This window comes from Sminthopsis crassicaudata, chromosome 2, assembly GCF_048593235.1.
Source record: "Sminthopsis crassicaudata isolate SCR6 chromosome 2, ASM4859323v1, whole genome shotgun sequence".
Classification (NCBI taxonomy): Eukaryota; Metazoa; Chordata; class Mammalia; order Dasyuromorphia; family Dasyuridae; genus Sminthopsis; species Sminthopsis crassicaudata.
In genome coordinates this window covers 682,290,284-682,299,732 of record NC_133618.1, presented here as the reverse complement: position 1 = coordinate 682,299,732, position 9,449 = coordinate 682,290,284, and positions in this window count along the sequence as shown.

The window sequence follows — 9,449 nt, the reverse complement described above, 5'->3', positions numbered from 1 at the left end:
TTTTGCTTTGACCCAAAGCTCTGGATTTCTACTACGATGTTCCTGGGAGGCTTTGTTAAGAACTTTTTCTTTTTTTCAGAAGGTGCCAGCAGACTTTTTTTTCTATTTCTACCTTGCCCTCCAGTACTAAGCAATCTGATTAGTTCTCTTTTAAGATTTCTAGACTCTGTGGTGTTCAGATAGTCAAATAATTCCTAATTATTTTCTCCTTGATCTGTTATCCAGGTTGTTTTCACTAAAAAACAAAAACAAAAAAAAACAAAAAAAAAAAAAAACGTACACATTCTTTTATAGTTTCAATCCTTTTGTTTTGCTTTAGTATTTCTTGTTGCCTGATGGAATCCATATGGTCCATTTTAATTTTCAGGGAGTTTAATGTTGAGTCATTTTTGTACCTCTGATACCAAACCATTCTTTCTCATTTTTTTCTCCATGGCTCTCATTTTTCTCTGCGAGTGCCTCATTTCACTTATTAAATCACTTATTAAAATGGCTTTAAATTCTTAAAAATCCTTGCTCTACTTCTTCAGGGAATTGTAGTGTAGTTTTTGCCCATTTTTTGCCCATGTTTTTTCTCTAAGGCTTTGTTTGTACAAACTTTGGAATCGGTTTTTTTTCCTGGGTTGTATCTTGAGCTTCCCTGCCGCTATAATAATGTTTTATGGAAGGATACTTTTTGTTTGGCTGGTTGCCCATCCCTCCAGTCTATTTCTTGACTTTGGACTTGATGTTAGGGCTGGGCTTTTTACACTTTTAGAGGGAAAGTCTGCTAGGTCCTGTTGCTGCTTTCTTAAGATAATGAATCATGTTATTTCAGGACTTTAGGTAACTGCAAGCCTTCATCGTTCCCAATGTGATCTGATCTGGGGCAGTGTCTGATCGTTGCTCTCCTGTTCTGAGCTCTGCAAGTTCCTGACCGGGTTTGGGTCAGAACAACAATATACGCTGCTGGATTTGCTCCCTCTCAGCTAGTTGGAAAGCTCTGTAGATTCACAGAAACAGAACTCCAGGCTCCCATTTGGTCTGGGATTCTTGCCTCATTCAGGGTAATGACTTTGAACTCTCAGTTCTGACTGGAGTTTCCCCCTAGGGCGGTCCTTGAGCTGGGAGCCCTTTCTTCCAGAAAAAAGGAAGGGGTGGGATCATGGAGTCTGGAAAGCTAAAGCCAAAGCTTGGCTAGGTTAGAAACCAGGGATCCCCTTCAGGAGGATGACGTAGAAGTTGGAAGCTGGGGGACAGCACAGAATTGGGACAGAGGCACAATCTCCCTAAAGAATCATCCCTTGTATGGGACTAAAGTTACAAAGGTCAGATATACAGATAGAATAAGGAGGTGGAGATAAGAGGGAGGATACTGCAAAGGTGGAAAACATGGGACTTGCCAATAGATTGGGCATGTTGGACGAGTATGAAAGAGAGGAGCCAAGAATGGATCTTCCCAACTGGAATATATTCTCATGACATCCCAGTTCCCCTTGAGTCTGCACAAGGCATTCCTATTACTACATAAAATCACCGAATCTCAGAGTCAGAAGGTCTCACAGGCTATTGAATTCAACAAGCTCTCAAATCGGAACACACTCGATTAATCAATAATTGGGTTCTCAGGCTTTCCTCATGCCTTCCCTCTGAGATAAACTTTCATTTACATGATATATAGAGAAATCTAGATATTTCATTCCCACATATATAAATATACATGGACATATGTATGTGTATTCTATGAATGTATGTATATAGGTTAAATATATGTCCCTATATGACAAAAGCTATGTACTTTTAAGATAAGTTATATATAAAACACAAGTGTACACTTAGAAGCATATTCAGCATAAATATAACAATAATATAAAACAGAAATGCATTGTAAAAAGATATCTTGTATATAGATGTAGTTATTTGCATGTTGGAATGTTGATAAGTATGTGTGTGTCACATAAAACTTGGTCATACTCAAGATTTTGGAATATATCACTATGATCTCTTTGCCAATATTATATTTGATGTTTTTTGAACCATCCTTAGTCATATTAGTCTACCATTATTTTTATCTGCTTTATCCTTCCCAGATTTGGGGATCTAGGACCATGTGTATCTCATAGAAAGACTTCAGCTGAATATTATTAACAGCTAGACTTATATAGTGCTCAAGGTTGTTTACAAAGTCCTTTACATTTGCTAACTCTTTTTTTTAATGACAACCCTGGGATGAGGTGCTGTTATAATCTAATGAGGAAACTAAGGAATATAGACACTAACTTGCCCAAGATCACCCACTTAGGGAGACAGCATTCAAATGCAAATGCAAAAATTCCTTGTTCCAAGTCTTGGAGGGAGACCAGTGCACCAGCCACCCACTTTTATTCTTTCCTGAATAGATTGCCTCCTGAATTGTGTTCAGTGGGGAGTGCCATCCTTTAAGAAGGATGCAGATGAGCTTGAGAACCCCTAGAGAACATTGAAGATTTTACCCGATGAGGACTGGGGAAAGGATGTAGGCATTTTGAGTCTGAAAAGGCAAAAAGCTGAATTTGGGATTTGATGTAAGGAAAAACTCTAGTAATTTGAATGATCTTCAAGTAGAAAAGAATGTTTCAGGAGGTAAACCGTCCTCACTGATCGTCTTTAAGCAAAGCCAGTTGGTCAAAAAGCATTTATTGGATGCTTACTGTATGCCATTTATGATGCTATGGGCTGAAGAAACAAACAAAGGCAAAAATGGTCATCCCCTCAAGGACTGTGCATTCTATTGGAGGAGACAACATTCCACTAGGCAAACAACTATGATGTGTGTAAATGTTACCTGTGCTATATTTGTGTAAATGACCAAGTTTTATGTATGTACGTACAAGATATTCATGTATGCATACAAGCTATAACATAGTATGTTATATCTCACACACACACACACACACACACACACACACAGATTATGTTGCCAGACTGACTCTGAGAGAGAGTTCAGAGCATACTTTCCTATAAAAACAATTTGCAAAAGGGAACAACTTGATAGGAAAATATAGTCCTTCCTGTGGGTAATTCTCAGGAAGCAGAGGCAGGCTAGCATAAGTAGCATTCTCTCAGGCAGGAGCCAAATTTGATTTCTTGGCAACTGGATCACCAGCTTGGTTGCCTTCTGGAAAATCCTGACTAATCCCGGCCAGACTTCAAGTTCCATCGTACACGACAGTGAAACATAGACCAGCAGAGGGTCCACTGCCATTTTCTGTTTTCTAGAAGGTACCGAAGCAGGCCATCCTTGGAACTCCAGGAAAAGGACTAGAACTGGAACTATTGCAAGAAGAACTTTCCTGAGGCCATCAACCTTGAATGAATGAGTGTGGAGCAATGGCAGAGCTTCTCTGCTGACGATGTGAAGCAAGGGGCTGGGCTCGATCAGATCACCAGCACCGTTAGAGCTGTTGCTTTTCTTGGTCTGGCCCAAACACCTCGGCTTTCAAGGGGCTCACCTGGTGGAGACCAGGCCGCCGGGCCGCTTGGCGTTGGTCTCACTTATGGTGGGGTGAGGATGGCTCCACTTAATGCTGTGTTACTAATGTCTTACTGTCGCCCACTGGTTTCCTCAAAGTACTTACTGCGCTTTATTTGTTGCAGACCATAGTACCGATTTCCTTCAGCCAGGACTGGAAGAAGTTAATGACCATAACTGCCCCTCATCTCCACTCCTTTCGTGACCCAGATTCAGAGAATGATACTTCTTCTCCTGATAACAGCGGTGCCTGGCTAAAATGTACCTGCTGCACAATCTGCATCTCACTGGAGAGCAAAAGCTCACACTTATGACTGCTCAAGACCTTAGCATTACCTGCTTCCTCCCTGGGATTGTTTCTATCTCCCCTTTCCCAACATATCTGTGGCTCCTAGTCTTCATTACAACTCTCAGACCCTGCAGAGAGCAGAAGGCCTTTCTCTCTGTCTCTCCCTCTTTCTCTCTATCTCTGTCTCTCTCTGTCTCTCTGTCTCTCTCTGTCTCTCTCTGTCTCTCTGTCTCTCTGTCTCTCTCTCTCACACACACACTCTCTCTCTCTCTCTCTCTCTCTCTCTCTCTCTCTCTCTCTCTCTCTCACACACACACACACACACACACACACACACACACACACACACACACCCATACGTTGAGTCTCCTTAGCTCTTTTTCTGGATGCAGAAGGAATTTTCTATCCACAGTTTATTGGAATTGCCTTAGGTCACTGAACTACTGAGAAGAACCGAGTCTTTCTTAGTTGGCCATCGCACAATTTTGCTGTTATTGGGTACAATGTGTTCCTGGTTCTGCTTGTTTCACTCAGCATCAGTTCATGTCAATCTTTCCAGGGCTTCCTAAAATTCATTTTTATAGAACAATAATATTCATTACCGTCATATACCACAACTTGTTCAGCCATTCACCACTGAAGGGCATCCACTAGTTTTCCAGTTCCTTGCTACTATAAAGAGAGCTGCACATGTGGCTCTCTCTTCCTCCTTTATGATCTCTTTGAGATACAGCCCTAATAATGAGAGTGCTGGATCAAAGGGGATGCACAGTTTTAGCCCTTTGGGCAGAGTTCCAAACTGCAATCCAGAATGGTTAGATCCGTTCACAGTTCCACCAACACACAATGCATCAGCGTCCCAGTTTTCCCACGTCCCCTCCACCATCATCATTATCTTTCCCTGTCATTTGAGCCAATCTGACAGGTGTGTAGTGGTGCCTCAGAGTTGTCTTAATTTCTCTGATTTAGAGGCTTTTTCACATGACTCAGATAAGCCCTTCTGTCCAACATAAGAAAGCCTGTCAATGTGCTGCCCCTTCAGCACTGGCCTGACCAGTAACTGGGGGACCAGCTAATTACAGAGCCAGGGAGGAGACTCCCTTCACGTTCTGTGCCTGGGCCCCAGAATGAGTTAGAACTCCCCACGAATGAATCCTCTCAGTTGGGCTGGCGGGACCGTCTTACTGGGCTTCGCTGCAAACAGTGACTGGGCCTGCTGCCAGCAGCTGGGAGGCCCTTTGAGGTCAAGAGGAGAAGGCCAGGAGTTGGGGGACAAGTGGAGAGGGCCAGAAGCTCCAGGCCTGGACAAAGGTTGCACTCCAGGGCTCCCCAGCTCTGGGATCCGCTCCCAAGATCGGCCTTCCTGCTGCTCCCAAGCCAATTGTTTGATATGATAAACACGTTAACCGTTATAAATAAACTAAACACAGAGGATGGGGGGCGGGGGGAGGAAGAGACAAGTGAAATGGATTCCTATGAAATACAAAACACAGATTTTTTTTTTGGACTAGAAGCAAAGGAAGGACTGAAGCTAATTAAGCTTGACATGAAATACTCCCCAAGCCAAAAATAAAATCTTTATGAGCTTAGACTTGAGGAGAAGAAAAGAAGCCTTTTTCTGTGGCGACCTTGTTACCCCGGTGCAGAGAGCATTCAGGGGTGCTCTGGGCACCTCCTGGGCACCGGTGCCCTGCCTGCCTGCCCGCCCCTGGGCAGGCCAGGAACCCAGCCAGTCTGAGCTCCGACTGCTCAGAGGGAGGGTGGTAGGGAGTAGGACCCCAGAGTCACACGGGACCTCGGGGCTCGTTCTGACTCATTTTACAGATGGATAGGCTGAGGTCCAGAGGAGGAGCCCTGGCGCATGGATGTGGAGCTGGAAGAGTCTGTCACGTTCACATTTTTCTGAAGGGAGAGTGACCAGAGGCCAAGGTCACCCAAACGTGTCCAGCCCTGGTCCTGACTCTCCACCTCCCATGTGAGGGCACAGGACAGAGGGGACCAGAGCTGGGAGGGAGCCCAAAGCTGCTTCCCATGGTCCGGCCCCTCCGAAGGAAGCAAGTCCCTTCAAGAGTCTCCTCCCTGCTCTGCTCCCAGCATTCCCCCGGGCTCCGGGTACAGTCCCTCTCCAGGGGCGCCTGCCTGTCTCCACTGGACAGTGAGAAGGCCGCCCTCCTCACCCCGTCCTGCCTGGGAAAGGAGAGAAGCCGCTCCGGAGCAATGGGGAGAGACTCGGGTTTGTCCCTGAGCAAATTATAGGAGTTTTCTCAGCCTCAGTTTTCTCCTCTGGGCAATGGGGCCAGCAAAGCTTACGATGAGGTTGCTGGGAAGCTCCAAGGCCCGTTGTAAGGTCGGGGAACACAGGCTCTTGCTTTCAGGATGCTCTCTCACAGATGAAGGGAACGTGGTGAGGAGACTCCTTCCCTGCCTTGTGATGAGGAAGCAGGATTCCGGTCCAGCAAGAGAAGAAAGTTCTTCAGGAGTCACAGGGGGTCCGCCCTGCCCAGATCCCTTCCCCTTATTACCCAGCAACCCCTGAGGGGCCACCTGACCTCAGGAACTTACATTCACTGGAAGGGGAAGACAGACAGAGGAAATTCAGACCCAGGGAGGGGAAGGGGCTGGCCCAGTGCCCCAGCCAGCCCGTGTGGGAGCTGGGGCTGTCTCCAGCCGCTCCCTGGTGTGCAGTGGGGCTGGGTGGGCACTAGCCTGGGGCAAGGAGAAGGGACAGACCCAAACCCGGGTGCCAGGTGTCCAGCCTTTACCATGGGAAGCTCCCATTGCCTGCCTGCTGGCAGAGCCTGGGGGAAGGAGGGGAGAGAAAGCCAGTTCTAGCGGGCCAATTATATTCCTGAGTGGGACACAGATGTTTGGGAAGGAAAGCCAGGCTGCCCTGAGTGGGCTGGCACATCCAGCCTGCCAATCCCAGCAGCGTGAGGGGCACGAGTGCTCTTGAGGATGCCGTGAAGAGCTTGTCCCGCTGGCTCAAGTCGGGCCCTTGTGGAGCCTGAATCCTGCCCCCTCCCAGTCTCCCTTAGAATGGAGCTGGAAGATAATGAAGAAGAGCGGCGCTCTCCCATCCTTCTTGTAACATCCCCCTGGGCAGTCCTTGATACAGGGCCAGAGGGGCATCCCGTGGACCACAGGCTGCATCCCAGGGGGGGTGGGCTGGGGGTGGGCTTCTCCCAGTTGCTGTTGTGATACATGAGGGGATGTGTCTCTCCCCCAGAATCATGAGCAAAGCCAGAGAGCCAGGTTCCAACAAAATGGCGGGCGTAAGCTTGCTCTCCCCCTGACAAAGCTGGCTGCGGTGCCCTGGAGAGCACTTGGGAAATGGCCATTTCGTCCAGGGAGGGAGAAGAGTGGTCTCAAAAAGAGCCGAGGAGGGGGGAGGGACGGTGACCAAGCGACGAGCAATGGAGACGCTGCCCTCTCCAAGGCCTCACGCGGGCACCAAGCGCCTGGTCCAGCGTGGGCGTGCATGGAGCGGAAAGGCTGAAAACAGCTCGGGGCAGTGGTCTGCCCCAGAGACACTCGGCCCCGGCCAGTTCTCAGGAAGACTGGCCCGAACTCTCCCTTCCCCACCAGGCTCTAGCCCGAGCCTGGCCATTTAGCCCAGACCAGGGACCCAGCTGGAGCCCGGGATGGGGCTCAGGACTTTCCAGTCAACAAATCCTTAGGAAGCCCCCCAGTGTGCCAGGCTGAATCCTAAGGACACAAAAGGAGGCAAAATCAAGGAACTCCCCCTCTCCCAAATAGTCCCTTCTCTCAAAGAGCTCCCAGCATGACGGGGGGAGGGGAAGGGGGAGGACATGTGCAAAAAGCAAGAGTGAGAGGAAACAAGACCTCCTAGAACCTGAGGAGGAGTCAAGGGTCCTTGTAGAAGGAGGGATTTTAGCTGCACCTGAAGGCAGCTGGAGAAGTCGAGGCAGGGAGGAGGAAGGGGGAGTAACTCAGGCATTTGGGGACTTGAGGGGGACAGCCAGAGAATTCACCCGAAGTTGGGAGGTGGAATGTCTTGTCCCAGGACCGGCAAGGAGGCCAGAGTTCCTGGATTGAAGACGCAGGGAAGGAATGCAGCGTGAGGAAGAGCACAGTGAGCAGAACCATGAGAACGTTGGACACGGGAACAGGACAATCAGGTGCTGGCCAGCCACGACAGACTTAGCTCAGCAAGGAGGCGCTTGGGACGATTCCAGAAGATGTGGGATGGAGGATGCCATCTGCACCCAGAGAACAACAGGGACCGACGTGGAGAAAAGCGGAGTGTTTTCGTTTGGTTGTTGTTTGCTTCTTCTTTCTCGTGGTTTTTGCCCTTTTGCACAACATAAAAAATATGGAAATATGTTTAAAAGGATTGTATTGTATAACATATGCCAGATTGCTTATTGTCCCGGGGAGGGAGAGAAAAATTGGGAACACAGACTCTTACAAATATGAATCTTGAAATCTTTACATGTATTTGGAAAAATAAAAGGAAGGGAAAAAAGACTGGAGAAGTCGGAAAGAACAGATGATGAAGAATATTAGTGCCAAACAGGAGTTTATGTTGATCTGGAAGGCAAGAGGGAGCTACTGAAAGTCCTTGAGCAAGAGGGGTGACAGAGTCAGACCTAAACCGGAGGAAGGCTGGAGCCCGAGCAGGCTCTCATACGCTGGTCCAATGCCTTCATTGGTGAAGGGCTCCAGCCTCCCAGTGAGGGCAGGCCCTCTGTGGTTCACGGAAACGCTCCCACTCTTTCTTCCAAAGCTTCTGTTTCCTGGTTGCTGCCATCGTTTGGTCTGGGCTCTGCCTGGTAGATGTGGGCTGAGTCAGGGGCGACCAAGGCCTCATTCTCCGGCACAACCATGACATCAATACCCTCAAAAGATGCCGTTAGCTTTTTCTGCATCCCCCTCCCGACAGACCTCAAGATTGGGGATAAGACGGGCGTCCCCTTGGCCCTGGAGCCGGTGCTGCCCAGGCAAAGCCAATGCCGCCAGCGCTTCTGGGTGCAAATGCCCCACGGCGCCCAAGGGAGGACCCGAACATTCAGCAAGGTTGGATCTGAAGAAGCCGAACCAGGGATGCAGCGTATACAGTGACAGCAAGACTGTGCGACCATCAGCGATGGAAAAGCTTTTCCGTGGTTTAGTGACCTGAGACAATCCCCTGGACTTTGGGGGGGTGGAAAACACCATCCTCATCCAGACAGGGAACAATGGAGAGTGAAGGGGAACCAACACAAGCTATGCTCACTTCTTCTTTCTGCTCTTTTCTCTCTCCCCTGGTTTTTCCCTTTTGTTCTGATTTTTCTCTCTCAACATGATCCCAAAAGCAATGTGTATTAAAAAGGAAGGAAGGAGGGAGGGAGGAAGGAAGGAGGGAGGGAGGGAGGGAGCATCCTCCTCACCCAGAAACTCTTCTCACTTGGCCGCGCTGCTTTGGGGCCTCTCCCTCACGCCCCTTCCCATTCCTTCTCTCCCCCACTTTTCTGCCTTCTTTTGCGTGGTCTTCTCCCTTTAGACTGTAAGCTCCTTGAGGTCGGGACTCTGTGTGTGTCTCTGTTTATCTGAGTCTCTCTGTCTGTCTCATCGTCTCTTTCTATTTTTCTATCTGTGTTTTCTCCCTTTCTCTCTGTCTCTCTCTGTGGCTATCTTTATCTCTGTCTCTGTGTCTCTCTGTCTCTGTGT